Source organism: Olea europaea, unplaced genomic scaffold (assembly GCF_002742605.1).
Source record: "Olea europaea var. sylvestris unplaced genomic scaffold, O_europaea_v1 scaffold722, whole genome shotgun sequence".
Taxonomy (NCBI): domain Eukaryota; kingdom Viridiplantae; phylum Streptophyta; class Magnoliopsida; order Lamiales; family Oleaceae; genus Olea; species Olea europaea.
Window position 1 is genome coordinate 349353 of NW_019265623.1, and position 9689 is coordinate 359041.

Consider the following 9689-nt stretch of genomic DNA (forward strand, 5'->3'; position numbering starts at 1 on the left):
AAGCAACTTTTAGTTTTTCATTTATCAATGACAGTATTATTACCAGACATTTCATTTTATTCTCTCTCTCTCTCTCTCTCTCTCTCTCTCTCTCTTTGCTTATTTATGACTTCGGGGAAACTGTACTTTTATTGAGTGATGGGATGCTTTGAACTGCCAGGGGAGTTGATCCATCTGCCACAGCACCAGAAATTAAGAAGGCTTATCGAAAAGCTGCACTCAATATCACCCCGACAAGGTTTTGGTTAAAATTTTTGCTTCTGAATGACTGCCTCTACATTCATTGCATTTAGACAAATAAATAGCTAAATCGATTTATAAATTTGCTATTGAAACAGGCTGGTCAATCCTTGCCTAGAAATGAAAATGGAGATGATGGGCTTTGGAAAGAAATAGCAGCAGAAGTACATAAAGATGCAGACAGGCTCCATTATGTGTTTCCCAGGCCTGCAATGCAAATTTATGTTGAACTTTTTAAATTTGCTCATTTAATTACTTTATTTTTTAGATGACGTACTGGCTTGAAGGGAACGTAACCGACCCAAAATTTATTGGTAATAAGACTTTAGTCTTTTTTGTATTTGTTAGATGTTGTGAGCAGTGAGGTTCGTGTTAAAGCTATAAAACTTTTGTTTCATATGATGGTACAGTGCCAAAAAATGGACATAATTTTTCTGACAAGACTTCTCGGAGTGCTTAATTTTGCAATCCCCCCCAATTCAGAGACAAGTTGGTGTTTCCAGTCAAATATGATGATTTGATGTGATGAATAACGTTCATATTTTTCATTTTAGTGGATCAATAATAGGAATCAAATGGGGGCTCATTGTTTATTTGAGCATTAAGGATTGTAGAGTTTTGGTGCACCTTTCTAGAAGCACTAGAAAATCATTGACATGAGGTTTTTCATCAGATTTTCTTTTGACTTGTAGTCGGACAATTAATCCTATTTGTAAATGTAGGTACAATGAACTGGCCTGTAGAGTCTGTCATGTTGTCATTAAATCCAAATCTCTTTAGCCTGTAAACCAAGCTTTTTGAGAAAATCACAAGGTAACACTTCAATTATGCAATGCAAAAATGCTTGAATTAGTTTTCTTGGCGTGAATTTGAATTAGAGATGAAATCACAACTAACCTAACAGGGCAGTCCTCAAGCTGCACTGTTTTATGGAATTAAGTTTCTGTTTTGTAGTAACAATAATATTAATGAGCATTCATAAAAGAACGACTAACGATCAACGACCATCTTTCTTCACGCCTCGAGTTTCTTCTTCGTATCTTGGCCCAACGAAACAATTAAAATATTTATGGTATCAAATATTTTGTCTTATATTAGCAAGTTTATATTGTTTGTTGGAATCTAATTTCTTCTTAGTATAAAAGTACCAAAAAAGCTTAGGTAGCACTCTCGAATACATGTTATTCCACTCGATTGATTCAAGAGTTTGTTTAGAGTTATTTATTTATTTTTTTAATTAATGTTCCATTCTTTTATCTTTCCCTTAGGTTGATTAGTTGTGATGCTTCTCGTAAGTTGAACAAGCTCGATGTGTACGTAAGTTTCGTGCTCACTTCATTTTTGTTCTAATTATGCATGATGACTTTGATTCTTTATTCAAATAAATGCTTCAGGCTGGTTAGCACCTGGAATGAAATTAGCTTTGACGATTCTTGTTAAATTGATGTTCTTGACTACGTTGTTTACAGCGAAAATAAAATTGTATTTTCTCTTTTAGGATTTACATTTCTATGACAGTTAGAATAGTATATCAATAAAATATAAATTGATAATCATTCAGAATAATTGTCAATTTTAACCAACTTATAAGTACTTACATTTACGAATGAATTCTTCTAGATTTTACGACTACTTATTTTTAACATTTCCCAACTAACGTGCGACGCACGTTTATCTCACTATTATTATTTATTAATGTATAAATGTTAGCTACAAATTTCTTGCGATATATATCTATGAATTGGACTCCGTGGCAAATCTGTTGCTGATGTATTTTGAGAAAATAAAAAAAGAATAAATAGTAAAATTAGAATAAAATTGAAACTAATAGTTATGTCACTATTTGAATAGTGGGTGATCTTTATTTAATGCATGTTCGGTAGTGATTATGAGAAATGATTTTTTTACTGTTGATAGAAAAGTGAGTCTCACCTGTAAATGAAGAAGTCAAAAATGATAGTTGACTTAGAGAAGTAACGGTTAACAAAATTGATTTTTTTGGGTGCAAAATCAGAACCAGGGGTTTAATTTTATATTACATCTGATTATTAAAATAACAAGGCTTTTTAAGTATTAAAATGGACATTCCATTTTCACGCACTTGACAATTCAAGTTATATACGTTTTTGAAGAAAAATTAAATGAGAGCGTCGATTGTTTGTTTGCATGTAAATAAAGGAATGAGGATGCAAATTTTCATTTTAAAAATTAATTATATATTAATTTTTAAAAGGAAAATGGCACGATTTTAACTTCTTTTTTTTTTTTTTTTTTTTTTTTTTTTTTTTTGCTTTTTAAGTATTAAAATGGACATTCCATTTTCACGCACTTGACAATTCAAGTTATATACGTTTTTGAAGAAAAATTAAATGAGAGCGTCGATTGTTTGTTTGCATGTAAATAAAGGAATGAGGATGCAAATTTTCATTTTAAAAATTAATTATATATTAATTTTTAAAAGGAAAATGGCACGATTTTAACTTCTTTTTTTTTTTTTTTTATTCCACATAAAAATTTTCTTTTTCAGTTTTTACCACATGCGACCCATCAATTTCTTTTATTAAGAGAATGCATGGTTAAAAATGACTTTAAAAAAAATGAATTTTAAAAAATTTGTACCAATCAAGGGCTTGATGTTGTTATGTTATCAACAAGTGATCAAACCATAAAACACGAAACGGACAGATTGAAAATAAAATTCATTATTTTGTGCTTATTAATAAACCATTTAAAGTTTTTATTTTACTTTTGATAATAAAAAAAATTCAAATGGTGAAATAGTTTAATTAATATTTTAAGCTTCTTGTATATATATAGAAATAGCGGTTCAACCAATAACTCCATCTGATAACTAATTAGTGAGATCAATATTGGAATCATATTTAGTCCTTGTTTGATAGCCATTATTTGAGAAAACAATTAATGTTTTGAATCGTAATTTTTACGAGAATGCGTAGTAAAGAAGTAAGGAAAAATTTTGAATTTACGTACACAATATTTTATTGTGGACAAAATAATTTTTAAATAATAATTATCAAACATGCTCTTTGTCACGCGATTTATGCAACGTGATTTTTAAACCACAAGTGTACGGTGTCAAGTTTTGTAACATAGTAAAGAAGTTAGGATTTCGAACCCACAATGATTGATATTCAAATGAATTGAGTACTATAATTATTTTAGCTTTTCCTTTATTTAGACAATCAAATTTTGAGTCAATGTTTTTATGCTAAATTAAAATTAAATAAGATGAACGATGCAAGTAAACGAGGGCAAATTATGAAGTTTCTTATCAAATTATGAATGCCTAGGGAATGATTTCACTATACATTCGACAATATTTTTCAACCGTATAACTATTTCTATCAATCTTTCCAAAATTTATAGGCAAGAACGTTAAAGTGATTCTATTTCCCTCTCTCGAGCGCCAAATAAAATCTATTTTTATATATTAATTCCAATATCTCTATTTCGAATTAAAAATATAAAAATTATCAAGCACGTGGTTCTTAATTAAAACAAGCCTCAAGATTTGTACTTTCTCTCGAAACCTACGGAATTTAGGTTATGTTGTCTTAGATCACGCCTAAATTTGCCTCCCTCAAACACCAAAATTTAGAACATCAAATCAGTCAATTAGTGGCCAGTTAATTGAAAGCATTGCGCATAAACAACATAAATAAATAAAAAGGAAAGATCAATTGAAATAATTATAACGGAATCCAAACATGTCTCAAGTAGGCTACATCATCCCTAGAATAATTGTTTAGTTCATAATTGAGAAAATTGACATGAATAGATTAATAAGAAAGAACGTAGAGAAGAAAATGAATAGAAAACCTCGTTTTTGCATTTCTTCTTCCATTGTTGTCAAATTCTCTCAATTAATTTCCTCTTCTTTAATTGTATTGACCAGCCATGGATTTGTCTCCAGATTTTTGCAATTGGCCGGCTAAACTCCTCTTTTCAACCACATGTTCTTGCCGGCTGCTTCCAGTTTTCCTTGCTCGTTTTCCCCCCTTAATTAGGTCTTATAGGTAGTATTTATAGTCTCCTCAAGTGTTGGACGATTTTGGATTAGAATGGGCCGAGAAAGAAATTCAAAAATATCAAAATACGTTTACCCGCATAGGCGGCACCACGGAGCTGTCCTTACTGTCAAATTCAGATTCATTGGCACCACGGCGCCTGATTCGGGTAGAAAATTCCTTCTGCGCGTTCTTCAGTATTTTTAGCATAACTTTCTCGTCCGATGTCCAATTGAGGTGATTCAAAACTCGTTAGAAAGCTAACTCAAAGGGATACAAATTTTCTTCAGATATTATTCCCCGCTTCAATCGTTTGCTATGTCAAAAATGAGTCTCAATGTGAGGTTGAAATTCCGGAGTACAACTTTTCGGTTGGAAATTGATTTGTGATCATATTTTGACTAAATTTGATCCATTTGACATCTTTTTTCATCCAATTGACGCCTAGCATGCTCGGATCTTCATTGCGAGGTTCAACACAACTTTTTAATATTTGCGCTTTAGTCCCCGAACTTTGGATGTCTTACAATTTGGCAATTTTTTTCAATTTTGCCAACTTTTGCTTATTTCTTTCAATTTCATCAACCTACATCACAACATCAAAACACACAATAAAAAGCTCTAAAACACTCTCAAAAGTAACAAAATAACAAATTAGATGGCATAAATATTATGAGTGTAGAGCACTCATCAAATACCCCCAAACTTAATATTTTGCTGGTCCTCGAGCAAACACCAAACTAAAGGAAATCATTAACAAGTGCACAAGCACAACTAAAACAAACAAAATCACTTAAAAGACACGTTATGTTAGACACCTTGCCTTTATAGCTCAAGATTAAAAACATAGCGTCAAATTCATGAATTACTTCAAAGTTATAATGCACAAGTCAAATTCTCGCCTATTCAATGCAACCGGGTGTGTGTGTGGAGAGTTAAGCGTAATGCTGTACAATAATAAATTGACCCATTTCCCGACCTTAACAGTTAAATATTTCCTTGCCTCGCTCGTGCAATTCACACACTCCCAAATTTGTTTTTTTCCTCTTCCCAAGGTGTATTCTAAAGTTGATTTTTCAATATTAATTTCTTACACCGCTCAAGTTTGGTTAAATTTCACTATTGCAGTTCAACATATCAACAGATGAGGATTCTCCTTATTTTTAACTGCTTCAACCTCCCAGAATCAATCAAGTTACTACCTCTCATCAAATGTCTAATCTTTTAAAACAAGTGTTCGGCGCTTAATCAAGGTATGTGATATCAAATTTCTTTTCTTTATTTTTTTTTTCAAATACACCATTTGTGTGGACGTCACTTTCTTAAACTTTCTAAATGACCCCTGTAGCGAGCTTTATGCCGATGACTCCCAAATCAGAAGGCTTTAGGGCACTAAGTTTTAAACCTTTCCAGGCTTAATCACTCGAGTCATAAAGGTTACAAAGAGACGATTTACAATGAGATTATTAAAGTTGTCCTCATTGGGATCTTTTTTTTATGCAATGATTAGTGCAATGCCCCTTATTAAACACCAATTCTCAAAAATCGACCTCTAACTTAAGGTTTTCACCCAATTTTCATCATATTGGTCTCAGACAATCCACACAAAAATTAACACACACGGAATCCATATTTATCTCCAAATTTCCCTACAACAGCTTAATCTACCAAACATTTTATATTTGGTTTAAAGGTAATATGATGTTCAAAGGTTATTCGGATTTAGCATCTAAGTTCTCTAATCCAACCTATAAACATGAATCAACCTACTCATGCACAACGCCACAATCAACTCACGTGCAAAAATAATTTTCGTTTTACATAAATAAGCAAAAATCTAATTCAAGCACATAACTTATTCATAACCCATAAATCAACGCATATTCTCAATTACACAAATCAATATCAGCAAGGCTATCTAACTCACACAAGCATGTAAAACACAAAATGATTTTTTTTAACAGTGCACCCTAATAAGAAAATTAAAAAAAAAAATTGCACACAAATCACACAAAATACACAAAATAAAAAAATATGTAGGCAATTAGAAAATCAATTAGAAAATTTATGATACACCCCCAAATTAAACATTGTCCCCAACGTAAAATTAAAAGAAAAGGAGGAAAACTTCCCTGAATTGTCTGAATTGCCAATGATGGTCTGATGCTATGATGTTGGACTTGATTGATACTTCTTCTAGTTTCTCCCCCAAACTTGATATTTATCCAGTTACTTTTTGTCAATTGGTTTGATTGTTCAACGATGTCAAGTTTCTGAAAATTCAAAATGCAGATATTAAATTCATGGAACAAGTGTTACTTAACTCGAACATCTAATAACCAACTTGACTACTCAAAGACCTAAGGGAGACGATTAGGGCTGATGAATTTCTAAATAAATAAATAAAAATTTGAAATGAAATAAACTCTCCTATAATTCAAAACAAATAAAATAAAATAAGTGAAAATGTAAGAAAGCTTGGGTTGCCTCCCAAGAAGCGCTTCTTTATAGTCATTAGCTTGACTCAACCGCAACGCCTACGGTGGATCCTCAGGTGGCACATTTCTCTTGTTTCTGAACTTTATCTTCGACTTTGTATTCTCCTTCATTGTAAGATGATGAACAAACTTAGGCTGTTGTGACCCTGGTATGGCTTTCAAGACCTCTTTTGGTTTGACAATGTTTGGAGGTTTCAAACACCTATCTACACAGCTCTTTTTTTTTGTTAAGTGGGTCAGATTCTTGAGCTAAGATGAAATCCACTGCTTTCTTCATTTCTAAGTCATTACCATCAGTAGATGCATCCCTTGTTGAGTAATTAATTTTCATGTATTGCGCCAACGGATCATAAAATAATTCCGTTTTTTCTTCGTTTCCTGCAATTATTTTAGCTGATTGGATCTTTTTGCAAGTGTCAACTTTTCCTTTTTATGGGGCTTTCTTTTCTTGATGGATGTTGAAAGTTACTTGCTCTTCATTAACTCGTAGTGTCAACTTTTCTTCTTGCACATTAATCAATGCTCTTCCAGTAGCTAGGAAAGGTCGACCAAGAATCAATGGTACTTTCTCATCCTCATCCATGTCCAATACCACAAAGTCCACTGGAAAGATGAACTTATCAACCTTCACCAACACATTTTCAATAATGCCTTTGGGATATGTGATCGATCTGTCCGCTAGTTGCAAGGTCAGGGTTGTGGGATTCACTTTTCCAAGACCTAACTTTTTGAACACTGATAAGAGCATCAAGTTTATGCTAGCTCCAAGGTCACATAGTGCCCTATCAAATGTGATACCACCAATATTGCATGGGATGTTGAAGCTGTCGGGATCTTTCAATTTGTGAGGGAGCTTCTTCTGAAGTATGGCACTACACTCCTCTGTTAGCTTAACAGTCTCAAATTCCTCCAACTTTCTCTTCTTTGACATCACTTCCTTTAAGAACTTGGCATAGTTAGGCATTTGGGCCAATGTTTCTGCAAAGGGAATGTTGATGTGGATTTTCTTGAAAACCTCCAGAAACTTTGTGAATTTTTCATCAAACTCTTTCTTCAAATACCTCTGCGGGAATGGTAGTGGGGGCTTCAAGATAAGTGGGTTGTCCGGAAATGAAATTGAGTAAGGCTTATAAATCTTCTTTGTTGCCTTTGCCTCAGTTTTCTGCCCTTCAGTATGATTTTCCCTTGCAAGAATGAGATCCGATATAGGTAACCCAACCTCTCTAAGCTTGCGTTCTTCAACTGGTTTACCACTTCTTAGGGTGATAGCATTGCAGTGTTCCCGTGGGTTAACCTCTGTGTCACTGGGAAATTGTCCTTTTTGTTGAGACTGTATTGCAGTTGCTATCTGACCAATCTGTACCTCCAAATTCTTCACTGTAGCCCCCAAGTTGGTCATATGTGTCTCAATACTGTCAAGTCTTGCCTCATCTTTGTTGAACCTCGATCTGGTCTCTGAAATGAATGTTCCTAAAATATCTTCCAATGATGGCTTTCGCTCAGATGCTTGATTATTGAACCCCTGATAGTAGTTGTTCCCTGATTAGTTTCCCTTTTGATTGAAATTCCGATCGTTCACATATTGAAGTTGTTCATTCTCCCTTTCAACTTTTTGGTATGCAGTGGATGCAGTCATAATAGATTCTGATTTCTTTTGTGATCCATGTGAAGTCAATGCAGCTATTTGATTAGTGAGAGATGACATTTGAGCTGCAAGGGCGGTTATAGGATCTACTTCTTAAAGGCCAGCAACTTTCTTTGCACTTGAACGCTCACTCGGCCATTGATAACTATTAGTAGCTATCTCATCCAATAATGCATAAGCCTCATTTGGAGTTTTGGATAATAGTGCACCCCCTGCTGCAGAATCTACCACTATCCGTGTCTGACCATTCAAACCGTTGTAGAAGGTTTGTATCTGCAACCAATCCAGGTAACCATGCTAAGGATATCTTCTGAATAGATCTTTATATCTCTCCCATGCCTTGTAGAATGGTTCAAAGTCTAATTGTCGAAACTGTCCAATTTCACTCCGCAATTGCGCTGCCTTCGAAGGTGGAAAGAATTTTGTAAGAAATTTTTGCGCTAACCCCTCCCAAGTTGTGATGGATCCATACGACAATGATTGGAACCATGTCTTGGCTTTGTCTCTTAGGGAAAAGGAAAATAGGCGGAGTCGGATTGCATCTTCAGTAACGTCATTCATTTTCACTGTATCACAGATCTCCATAAAGGATCCCAAATGAGCATTTGGGTCTTCTGTTGGAGCTCCCCCAAACCGATTCTACTGCACAATGTGTATGAGTCCTAGCTTCAGTTCGAAATTGTTTGCAGCAATTGCTGGGCGTGCGATGCCATAATAGTTGTCATTGACAATCGGCCTTATGTAGTCCTGAATATCCCTTTGTTGGTTATCCTCATTGGCTGCTCTAGCATCCTGTTCTGCCATTGCTTCCCGTTCGTTTCTTTGTATGCCTCTGAGAATGCGAAATGTGCGTTCTGGTTCAGGATCAACAGTTAGTAGGTCTAGATTTCTTGCCTTTCGCATAAACAACTGAAAATAACCACAAGGAAGCTCTTAAAGATAGACACAAAAAGAATAAAACAAAAATAAAAATTACGATAGAAATAAAAATCTAAAGTAAAATGAAAGCTAATTGGTAATAATATCAATTGAATTCAAATAAATTAATCCCCGGCAACGGCGCCAAAAACTTGTCGCGCGATTTATGCAACGTGATTTTTAAATCGTAAGTGTACGGTGTCAAGTTTTGTAATATAGTAAAGAAGTTAGGATGTCGAACCCACAAGGATTGATATTTGAATCAATTGAGTACTATAATTATTTTAGCTTTCCCTTTATTTAGACGATCAAATTTTGAGTCAATGTTTTTATGCTAAATTAAAATTAAATAAGATGAAC

General features: G+C 33.9%; 1 protein-coding gene across 13 annotated transcripts in view; it reads left to right on the forward strand.

Moving 5' to 3' along the window:
* Nucleotides 1–9689, forward strand: part of LOC111390864 — a 45481-nt gene that overhangs the window by 12983 nt on the left and 22809 nt on the right. For 3 of the 13 annotated variants that reach the window (XR_002701997.1, XR_002701994.1, XR_002702001.1), the window contains exons 7-8: nt 161–238; nt 339–582. The exons of the other annotated variants lie outside the window; for them this stretch is intronic. The gene's annotated coding sequence lies outside the window, so the exon portion shown is untranslated. Of the gene's footprint in view, nt 1–160; nt 239–338; nt 583–9689 lie in introns of those variants that run through there. 13 annotated transcript variants of the gene reach the window in all.